The following is a 12,076-nucleotide window of genomic DNA, read 5'->3' on the forward strand; positions in this document are numbered from 1 at the left end:
GTTTCTGAGTTCTTCCCTGAACCCCATAAACTGTTCCTCCTGCAGTACTTGGATCTCCTGGAACCTGGCCAGGACCGTCGCCATCGTCTCCTGGGAGTGGTGGTATACTCCCATGATGGAGGATAGGGCCTCGTGGAGAGGGGGTTCCCTGGGCCTGTCCCCCCCTGTCGCACAGTAGCCCTCCCAGTTCCCCTGTTTCCCTGGGCCTCTGTCCCCTGGACCGTGTGTCCACTACCACTGCCCCCAGGTCCCTGTTGTTGTTGGGGTGGTGGGTTAACCTGGGTGCCCTGTAGTGGTGGATACACCGCTGATTGACGTGTCCTGGCGACAGAGGCATGGGCCCGCTTGGTGGGTGCTGTGCTGGTGTTCCCAGAGGGGAGTAGGTCTGCTGTGACCTGTGGCTGTCTGAGGGGAACCGACTGTCCCGAGGTCCCCGATGGGCCGGGCTGGTCATCTGGGTCCAGGGAGACAGAGCTGCTGTCATCACTGTGGGCCTCTTCTGGGGGTGGAATGGACATTTCTGGACCCTCCTGGGCGGTGTCATGGCGTTCGGGTCCTGCAGGGGTATAAGAGTATGGTTATTGCTTCTGTGTGTGCCATAGCGTGCAATGGGTGGGTGCCCGTGTACCCCAGTGCTGGCATTCCCTTGTGGGGGCTGTTGTGACGGTGGTTTGGGGGGGATGGGTATGTGCAGTGGGCATGCTTAGGTGATGGGTGTCCATGGTTTGTGGTCGCATGCAGGGCTTGGTGTTGGGATGGGTGGGTTGTGATGGTGAGACATTAGCAAGGAGGATGTGTGATGGGGGTGGGGAGTGAGGGTGGGGGTATGATTTGGCATGCCGGTGGGTGGGGGGGATGAAGTAGTTGAGATTAGACTTACCAGAGTCCATTAATCTGCTTACTCCTGTGAGGCCCTCAGGATGAAGGATCGCCAAGACCTGTTCCTCCCATGTTGTAAATTCTGGGGGTTGAGGTGGGGGTCCGCCGCCAGTCTTCTGCACCGCGATGTTGTGTCTGGATACCATGGAACGCACCTTCCCCCGTAGGTCGTTCCACCGCTTCCTGATGTCGTCCCGATTTCGTGGATGCTGACCCACAGCGTTGACCCTGTCCACTATTCTTTGCCATAGCTCCATCTTCCTGGCAATGGTGGTGTGCTGCACCTGTGCCCCGAAGAGCTGGGGCTCTACCCGAACTATTTCCTCCACCATGACCCTGAGTTCAGCGTCTGAAAACCTGGGGTGTCTTTGGGGTGCCATGGGGTGGTGTGGATGAGGTGTGGGGTGGCGTTTGTGGTGATGAGTGTGGTGAGTGTGGTGGTGTGTGGTGTTTTGTGCGTGGATGTTGTGTGAGTGATAGTGTTATGTGCCTGTGAATGCTCTGTACTAGCTGGTGGTGTCTCTCTCTGGCCTTAGTCAATAAATGGTGGTCGTAGGGGTTTGTGGGTGTGTGTTTTATATTGTGTTGGGTGTGTGGGAGTGGTGTTTGTATGTGTATCAGGTCTGTGTGTTTCAAAATGACCAATGTGGCAGTGTTTTGGAGCTGTGTGCGTATTTTGACCGCAGCGGTGTGTACCGCCAATGGAATACCGCGGTTGAAAGACCGCCGCGTGGATTCGTGGGTCGGAATGGAATGGGCGTATTTCTGTTGGCTTGAAGGTGGAGGTTTGGTCATCGCCAGTTTTTCGCTGGCCGTTGGTGTGGCGGACTTTTGTGGATGTCGGGTTTTTGGCGGTTTGCCTGTTGCGGGTCAGAATTTCCGTGGCGGTTTCCCGCGGCCGCGGCGGTGTTATGGCGGTCTTCTGACCGGCGGTAAGCGCCTTTTACCGCCGAGGTCAGAATGACCCCCTTAGTATTGTTAACGAATAGGGAATAAACGTACTAAATTTATACCTCAAATTTTGCTTGCAAATCTGGGAGACTGAGAAAGAGGAATAGCTGCATGAGTGAAAGGGCCATCAGTGAAAATCCGTAAGGATTCTGAAGCGATTGTGTTACCTTCCTGTAGTACACCAGCAGATTTGTTTTTGGTTATTGGGTTTTGGTTAGTGCTCGCAATAATTTGCATTAGTTGTGTGAATTGAAGTTTAGGAGGACGAGCCACAAGACTTTGTCAGCCGCAGTGTGTGTGAATGTGACGTCACTGGAGCTGCGCTGGGATAGGTTGGTTAGAGAGAAAGGTCACGCATGGATTGGCAGCCGTCTGTGAGAGGCCATTGGTTGAGAGCGTGGGTGAAAGGAATCTTGGGAGTAAAAGTCATTTCCTGATTTGATTTTGAATACACAAAAGTAGAAAATATTACGTTTTTCAAGGCGTTAAAGAGAGCCCTAAAGGGAGATACTTATACTAAAGCGAGCGTATGAGAGCCTACACCTCCAGAGAATACTGGGGCTTACATTGTAATGGAGGAGCGAGGTGTCGTGCCATGTCTTTGGTTGAACAGTGGTGCAAGCTGACAGAGAAAAATGGAAGCTTAGCGTTTCCTGAGAACGGGACATTCAATTTGAGAATTTTGGAGCAATTGCGGATGGCGCTATATGAATTGAAGCCCCTTCCGAGACCAGCACAGTTTGAGGCATTAGCAGTTTGGGAGCTTGTAGCTAGACTGCAACAGCAAATGAAATTCGAGCGGAGAGTGAGAAAGGTAGAGAAGTCACTAGCAGAGGCAAGCTGGGATTGGGAGCAAAACAAATGGAGAGCAGTGACTCTGCAGGATGTTAAGTAATTTCCAGCGATTACGCAGGAAGATGAGACAAAAGGAAAGAATACAGCAAGAAAATCTAGAAAGGGTTCGTCTGAAAGTAAGGAAGCGAGAAAGTCTTCTATAGTGGAGGAGGGCTCTGATACTGAGGACCTTGTTACACAGATACTGAGAGAAAGACCACCACCTTATGCGGTGCATGACGATGGTCTGAGTACTAGTGCTGATCCAACAGTCCCGGCACAGGCAATGGGGACAGGGAGTCCTAAACAGGTTAATACTAGTCAGACACAGGGTATAATGCAAGTACCTAAGGTGTTGACCACTCCAGTAGTTCAGGCACAGATGCATCCGCCACCTATACAGAGAATCTATCCTGAGGTGCCTGTCTTAAGAGACGACTTTGAACTTAGTAGTATCTACGGAGCAAGTGGTTCCAAGACCATTGTTGGTTCAGACTGAGCCGACTCCGATTTTGTTGCCCCAGGTACAGCCGCAGGGGATGCAGATGTTCACGCCTATGACAGAGACACAGTCGGACTTGACACCAATTATGAATCAGAGCATGGGAGTTACTCTCCCACATTGTTCGGGGGCTAGAGCAGCCCCAGATGCAATATTGCTGCCGATTACTGTTGGTCCAGCGGTACCATTATTTGCTCAGAAGAAACCAGACGTGAGTGACCAAGGAGAAATGTCCCAGAGTCTAGTGAGGAGGGGACCAAATGAACAAGTGCAGGTAGTCTCTTCTATGGGTCAGACCTTTGATGGGTCAAGATCATTGTTAGATTTCAGTCCACTCGTTGAACTTCTGGATGCTGTGAATGGACCTAGTGCAGGTCAGAGTTTGAAATTATTGACACTACAGGCATCAAGTGCAGTGGTACAGCAGGTGCCACCGATGAACGCAAGTATCATTTTGTTACAAGGACTGACAGCTCAGCAGCTGACCGAATGGTTAGACAAGCTGAATACCCCACAGAATACTTCCAAAAGTGAGGAGCAGATTAAGTGTGTCAGGTTGAACATGGAAGCAGGTGAACTGGTTGAGGGAATGATGGGGGTGAATAGATTAGAGTCCTACTCCGAGGCAGAATTGAGATACTTAGGCCCAAGAATTACAAGAGAAGTGAGCAAGGTACATCAGAGGTTAGCAGACTTGGCAGAGAAGCATGACATAGAAATTGAGAAAACAAAGCATCTAAAGAAAAGCTACAGGTTAGATTTTGAGGCAAAGGATTTTGAACACATGAGGTCAGCCGGAATGAAGGCACACCTCAAGGAATTACTGCAGAGTGCTCAGGTTTGGGGAGCACTAGAAAAGTGGGAAGGCAGATGGGCAAAGAAGAAAGATAAAAAGAAACAAGACTCATAGAGGTGACTAAGAATGTACAACAGGGCAAGAATCCAGTAAAGATTTTACAGATGAGTGATATTCCAGGCAGACAGTTTGTTCATGTCCCTTGGCATAGGAGTGATATTCTGTCATTCACAAACGATTATCCAAAGCTGAGGGAAAAGCCGGTGGAGTGGTATCAGCAGACAGACAGATTCATGAAGCTCTCGAGATGTTTGTAGGAAGATTTGAATACCGTACTGGAGATAGTGGTTCCGGCAGACTTGTGGGTCGAGTGTAAAATAGCCATAGATTGGCCGACAAGTGAGCCAGAGAGGGATAAGAATACAGGTGCACCATCACCTGAGGTAATGAAACATTACTATAAGGTGATTGAGTTCCTCAAGACGAGGATTTCACCCAAAAACACTGATTGGCAGAGAATTGACAGGACAGTGCAGGAGGTGAAGGAGTTCATGTATACAATGAGAGATTGTTGAAGGAGTTCAAGGAGTACAGTGGAAAGGAAGCAATTGAGCCAAAAGACATGCTGCATTTCATGTTTAGGTTTGTGGAGGGACTGAGACCTGAGGTAGGTCAGATGATTAAGAGTCATTTGATTTGTTGGCAGGCGAAGCCGATTGATGAGGTGTTGCAGTATGCAAAATACTGTACTGACGGGATTGAGTTGAAGCAGAAAAAGATTAAAGAGAAGGCAATGATAATGAAGTTTAAGGCAGCTCAAACAGGAGTAAAGGGGAACTTTTTGCAACAGATGCCGCAGCAGCAGGGAAATGTCATGTTCCAGCCTCAAATGAGAGATAGAGGTCACGAGGCAATATGATTTGTGGTCAGGATTTGAATACTGTAGTGGTTCAGAGCGATATGCAGGGAATGAAGAAGTTATTGCAGTGTCACATCTGTGGGGCCGTGGGACACTGGAAGCGGGAGTGTCCGATGATGGTGCAGGAGGGTGTTGTTCAGCAAAATAATGACGTCAATGCATTTCAAACTATGAGAGGACCGAGAGGGAGGGGTCCTAATCCAAATTTCCAGAATAATGTGAATCAAATGCAGAATTTTCAGCCTATGCAACAGGTGCAAATGCCCTGTGCACAAGGCTCACAGTTGCAGCCGATGCAGCAGCAGGTTACCATGGTACCTAGAGAGCAAATGCAGATACCTCAAGCCCCGATGAAGCAGCAACAGATGATGCTTTCTCAACAGGTCATAGGTCAGACACAAGACAGAATTAGTAATGCAGTACACAAATTCCCATTACACAATGAGAATGAATTAATTGGTGACTGGGTGAATGATAGTTCGGATGAGGAGTCATATGTGCTTGCAGCTTTACTGTATTAGAAGTGGACCAGAGAAGACCCTATGTGAGAGGGAAGGCGATGGGTCATAAAGTTTAATTTTTGGTAGACACAGGAGCTACACGCTCTATAGTGAGAAGTGAAGAAGTTCAAAATTTGACCCTTTCAGGTCGAACAGATCAGGCTGTAGGGGTCGCAAACCAGTATCTGACAAACCCAATTACAGATATAGTGCAAGTTGAGACAGGCAATTTCCAGGGACTGCATAAATTCATAGTTTGTGACTTGAGTCCGGTATCCCTACTGGGAAGGGACTTGTTGTGTAAAACTACGTGTCTGATTACTTGTTCAACCGATGGAATCGAGATCCAGACAATTCGCGATGATGAGGAAGATCCAGCTCCAGAACCTGAGTGTGAGACTACAAATGAAGAGTATCCCCTGATTGAGTTTTTCCCAATGTTCACAGTAAAAGAACTGCATTCTGATTTGCAAGGAACGGTTCAAGAAAATGTGTGGGATTTGACAAGGAAAGAAGTGGGTTTAATCAAAGGAGTGGAGCTGATTAAGGTCACTTTAAAATTGAATGCAGAGTTTCCACAGTTTCCCCAGTATAATATGACACAAGAAGTCCTGATTAAAGTGGCTCAGATAATTGCAGATTTTGTGAAGCAGGGAGTTTTGAAGGAGGTGCTAAGCCTCCTATGTAATTCACTGATAATGGGTTTGAAGAAGCCATGTGGAAAGGTTTGAATTGTTCAGGATTTGAGAAAAATAAATTACATTGTGGTCAAGTGTTGTCCAGTAGTGCCCAACCCAGCTGTAATAATGTTACAGATTCCAAGCGATGCAAAGTGGTTCATAGTGGTTGATTTGTCACAAGTGTTCTTTTATGTGCCTCTTCTTGAGGATAGCCAATTTCTCTTCAGTTTCAAATTCCTAGATCGTGTCTACTGTTGGTGTAGACTTCCTCAAGGCTACACGGAGTCACCATTCTTGTTTAATTAGATCTTGAAAAAGAATTTGGAGTCATTAGAATTATCTTTCCAATCGACTATGGTGCAGTATATTGATTATTTATTGATCAAGGACAAGGGAGGAGTGTAAGTACGACCCAATTGCCCTATTGAATCATTTGGGAAAGTTTGGTCATAAATTGTCACCATTGAAGTTGCAGTACTGCCAGAAGGTAGTGAAGTATTTGGGTCACCAGACTGAGAAAGGGTTGAGGAAATTATCCAGAGAAAGGAACACAATGATACTGCAGATGAACCCCCCAACTTCATACAGAGATGTTAGGATGTTCCTGGGAATGGTGGGTTAGTGTCGCCAATGGATCCCAAATTTTGCAGAAATCTCAAAACCATTGCAGAAGCTGACTCATAAGGATGTCACAGACCCCATAGTATTTCATGGAGAGCAGATGAAAGCAAAACTGAATTGAGAGAGAGTTTGTGCGGAGCTCCAGCATTGGGTATGCCTGACTACACAAAGCCATTCACATTGTTTTGTCATGAACGTGATGCATGTTCATTGTCTGTCCTCACGCAGGTGTATGGAGGTGCTCATCGCCCAGTAGCATTTTTTTCAGCTACCTTGGACCCAGTTGCAGCAGCCTTACCAGGTTGTTTGCAAGTCGTTGCCACAGTTGGTCAGAGTCCTTCACAGTATGAAGGAGTAGTGATGGGATATCCCCTGACTGTAATGGTCCCTCACTCGATTGAGATTTTACTGACAAGGACGAAAACCCAATACTTGACTGGTGCTAGACTGACTAGATATGAGACGAGCACTTTGGGTGCTCCAAACGTGACACTGTAAAGATGTACAGTGCTGAGCCTGGCAACTTTACTTCCAAGTGATACTACTGAAATTGAGAAAGAGAAGGATGTTGAACATGACTGTCTCGAAGTAAACCGAGACCTGACATTAGAGATACCGGATTGGAAGAAAATGACCAAATTGTTTTTGTCAATGGTTCTTGTCTTAGAGACAATACAGGGACACTGAGAGCAGGATATGCAGTGTGCACAATTGCAGGTACCTTAGAATCTTCCTGGCTTTGAGGAGTGTATTCTGCTCAGGTAGCGGAATTGGTCGCCCTTACGAGAGCGTGCCATGTTTCTTCTCGATTGAGAGTTACTATCTATACAGACAGCCAATACGGATTCGGAATAGTTCATGATTTTGGTCAATTGTGGTCACAGAGAGGTTTCTTGACCTCTACTGGATCACCAGTGAAAAATGGTGAGAGAATAGAGGAGTTGTTAAATGCAATACAACTGCCTGAAGAAATTGCTGTGGTGAAATGAAGTGCACATCTAAAATCTCAGGACTATGGCCCTCATTACAACATTGGCAGTAAATGCCGCCTACCGCCGTGCTGACGGCCGCCAACATACCGTGACCGCGGCAGTATACCACTACGGGTATTATGACCCACTCAGAGAAATCCACCACTATAAAGATACCCACACAAATCCCCCAGCCCAAAGGTCAGTGATAAACTGGTGGTACCAAAACCCACACCGTTACGCCAACAGAAATACGCCCACAGTATCAGGATTCACGAATCACCGCGGCGGTCTTTCAACCGCGGTAAACCATTGGCGGTACACACTGCAAAGCTCAAAATACACACACACTTACAAAACCACACCACATTGCACTATTCAAACTACACACACCTGACACACATACACACACCACACCCCAACACTATAAAACACACACCCACATTACCCACAACCCTTTCAATGAAAAAACAGATTGCCAACTGAGAGAGAGACAAGCCAGGAGCACCCACTCAATCTGAGCCACAGAACACCATCACCCATACACCATCCACGCACCTCACAGCACACACCCCAAAACATCACCCCACACATCCTCACACATACCACTCACACCACATCCATGGCACCCCAAAGACACCCCAGGTTTTCAGAGGAGGAACTAAGGGTCAAGGTGGAGGAAAACATCTGGGTAGAGCCACAGCTATTCAGATCACAGGTGCAGCAGACGTCCATTGCTAGAAAGATGGAGCTATGGCGGAGAGTCGTGGACAGGGTCAATGCCGTGGGACAGCACTCCAGAACAAGGGATGACATCAGGAAGAGGTGGAATGACCTAAGGGGGAAGGTGCGTTCCATGGTTACAAGACACCGGGTAGCGATACAGAGGACTGGCGATGGACCCCGCCACCTCCTCCCCCACAACTAACAACATTGGAGGAGCAAGTCTTGGCAATCATGCATCCTGAGAGCCTCGCAGGAGTAGCAGGAGGACTGGACTCTGGTAAGTCAACTCTTTACTACTATATCCCCCACCCTACCTGCATGCCATCACAAACTCCCACCCACACCCTCACCCCCATCACCCCACCACCTCACATATACCCCACTATCACAACCCACCCATCCGAATTCCAAGCCCTGCATGCCACACCAATGCATGGACCCCATCACAGACCTGCATGGACACCCATCACTAAAGCATGCCCATTAGAGTGAATCCCCTAGTCCACAAAATCACCACGCACACAAGTCAAAGCTGACAGGGCTATCACAACCATGCAGGGAAATACACCCATCCACAAGATGGCACACGCAGATACAATAACACTGCATTTGCATCCCCACAGGACCCCCACTCAACATCACCGTAGAGGAGGTGCCACCAACATCCAGTCCCCCCACAGAAGAGGCCCACAGTGAAGACAGCAGCTCTGCATGCCTGGATCTCGATGACCAACCTGGCCTATCAAGGACGTCTGGACAGTCGGTTACCCTGTCACAGTCCCATACCACCACAGAGCCTCCCCCCTCAGGAAACACCAGCACAGCACCCACCCAGTGGGCCCATACCACTGTCCCCAGGACACGTCAATCAGCAGTATGTCCACCACTATAGGGACCCCAGGCAACCCCACAAACCCAAGACAATCAGGGACCTGGAGTCAGTGGCAGTGGGCACACGGTTCAGGGTACAGTGGCACAGGACAGCAGGGAAGCTGGGAGGACTGCTGTGAGACAGGGGGAGGACAGGCCCAGGGAACCCACTCTCCACGAGGCACTTGCAGGGATCCTGGGAGCATACCACCACCCCCAGGAGACCTTGGGCCAGATACTGGCCAAGTTGCAGGAGACCCAGCGGCTGTAGGAGAGACAGTACCTGGAGATCAAGGAGGACCTCAAACACATCCACACCATCCTGGTCACCACTGCAGGGGTGCTGGCTGACATGGCCAACCCCATGAGGGAGGCAGTGGCAAACCAACGGGCCCCTGACACTAGCCACACTGAAGAAAAGCCCTCCACCTCTGCCGGCACTAGTGGACAGGAGGCACCGCCACTGGAACAACAGGCCACCAGCACCCCACCCCCTGCAGAAGGAGAACCGCCCCGCAAGTGGTCCCTGCGATCCAGGCAGAAGCCAGAGAACATTGCCAAGACCCCCCGCCAGGAAATAGGACTCTCCTGAATGTCACCCTTCTGTCCCACTATGTCACCCTGTCCACCTTGAACTGCCATTACTCCCCTTCCTATGCCCCGTTGGACAATGCACCTGTCTGGAGTCTGTCAATTGAATAAAATATGTATTAGTTCAACAATCTGTAAACATTGCAATTCATATATACAGTTATATATACATTGTTATGACCTGTAGTGGGCAGAAGTAAACACACCAGGAGCCAGAGTGGGGCACAGAGATCTGTAAATAGAGATGCCAAAGGGTACAATAAATGGCCACAGACATAGGGAAATCATGCTGCCATGTCCAATGTCCAACACCAAACTGAATTGTAAAGTGAAGTTACAGTGTCTTACCTGTGTGTCAATGGAAGTAATGCTGAATGAGACATCTGTTGTCAATCAATCAATCAAGGATTCATAGAGCGCACTAATCACCCGTTAGGGTCTCAAGGCGCTGGGGGGGAGCTACTGGTCGTAGAGCCATGTCTTGAGGCGTTACCTGAATGTCAAGAGGTCTTGGGTCTGGCGAAGGTGGAGGGGTAGGGAGTTCCAGGTCTTGGCAGCTAGGTGAGAGAAGGAACTTCCTCCGGCGGTGGTGCGGCAGATGCGGGGGATGGAGGAGAGGGCGAGGCTGGCGGAGCGAAGGTTGCGGGTGGGGGTGTGGAAGGTGAGTCTGTCGTTGAGGTAGGCTGGGCCTGAGATGTGGAGGGCCTTGTGTGCATGGATGAGGAGTTTGAAGGTGATCCTCTTTGATACTGGTAGCCAGTGAAGGTCTCTGAGGTGGGGGGAAATGTGGTCACGGTGTGGGATGTCCAGAATGAGGCGGGCGGATGCGTTCTGGATTCTTTGCAGTTTTGTTAGGAGTTTGGTTGTTATTCCTGCATAAAGGGCGTTTCCTTAGTCCAATCGGCTGCTGACCAGGGCGTGGGTGACAGTTTTCCTGGTTTCGATGGGAATCTACTAGAAGATTTTGCAGAGCATGCGGAGAGTGTTGTAGCAGGAAGAGGAGATGGCATTGACCTGCTGAGTCATGCTGAGTGTGGAGTCCAAGATGAAGCCTAGGTTGCGTGCGTGGGTGGTGGGTGAAGGCACGGTTCCTAGGGAGGTGGGCCACCAGGAGTCATTCCAAGTTGAGGGGTTGGTGCCATAGATGAGGATTTCTGTCTTGTCTGTGTTTAACTTGAGGTGGCTTGATTCCATCCAGCTGGAGATGGCGTGAGGTCTGTTGTGGAGGTTGTTCTTTGCAGTTGTAGGGTCTTTCGCGAGGGAGAGGATGAGCTGAGTGTCATCTGCATAGGAAACTATGTTGATGTGGTGGGTTTGTGCGATGTTGGCGAGGGGGGCCATGTAAACGTTGAAGAGCGTGGGGCTGAGCGAAGATCCTTGGGGAACGCCAGAGATGATTGTGGAGGCTTCTGACAGGAACGGTGGGCGGCGGACTCTCTGGGTTCTGCCTGAGAGAAATGACGAGATCCAGCTGAGTGCCTTGTCGCGGATTCCAGCGTTGTGGAGGCGTGTGCAGAGAGTGTGATGACATACTGTGTCGAAAGCTGCGAAGAGGTCCAGGAGGATGAGTGCTGCTGTTTCTCCTTCGTCAAGCATGGTCCTAATGTCGTCTGTGGCAGCAATGAGTGCAGTCTCAGTGCTGTGGTTTCTGCGGAATCCGGATTGGGAGGTGTCGAGTACCTTGCTGTGTTCCAGGAACCGGGATAGTTGGCTGTTTACAATCTTTTCGATGACCTTGGCTGGGAAGGGGAGGAAGGATATCGGCCGGTAGTTCTTGGGGTCGTCTGGATCTGCCTTTGGTTTCTTTAGCAGGGCGTTGATTTCTGCGTGCTTCCATCTTTCTGGGAAGGTGGCTGACTCGAAGGAGCTGTTGATGGTTTTGCAGAGGTGGGGGGCGATGATGATGTTTGCCTTATTGAAGATATGGTGTGGGCAGGGCTCTGATGGTGATCCGGAGTGGATGGAGACCATGGTGGTGGCGGTGTCCTCTATGTTGACGGGGGTCCAGGTGTTGATGAGGTGGGTGTTGCTTGGAGCGTTGGGTTCTTGGGTGTTTGTAGTCAGCTGGTGGGTCTGGGGTTTGAAGCTATTGTGGATTTCTTCTATCTTTCGACAGAAGTGGGTTGCCAGTGAGTTACAGAACTCCTGTGATGGCGGGGGTTCGTTGCAGCAGGTCCTGGGGGTGGAGAGCTCATTGACGATGCCTAAGAGCTCTTTACTGTTGAGAGCGTTGACG

This window comes from Pleurodeles waltl, chromosome 2_2 (genome assembly GCF_031143425.1).
Source record: "Pleurodeles waltl isolate 20211129_DDA chromosome 2_2, aPleWal1.hap1.20221129, whole genome shotgun sequence".
Taxonomy (NCBI): Eukaryota; Metazoa; Chordata; class Amphibia; order Caudata; family Salamandridae; genus Pleurodeles; species Pleurodeles waltl.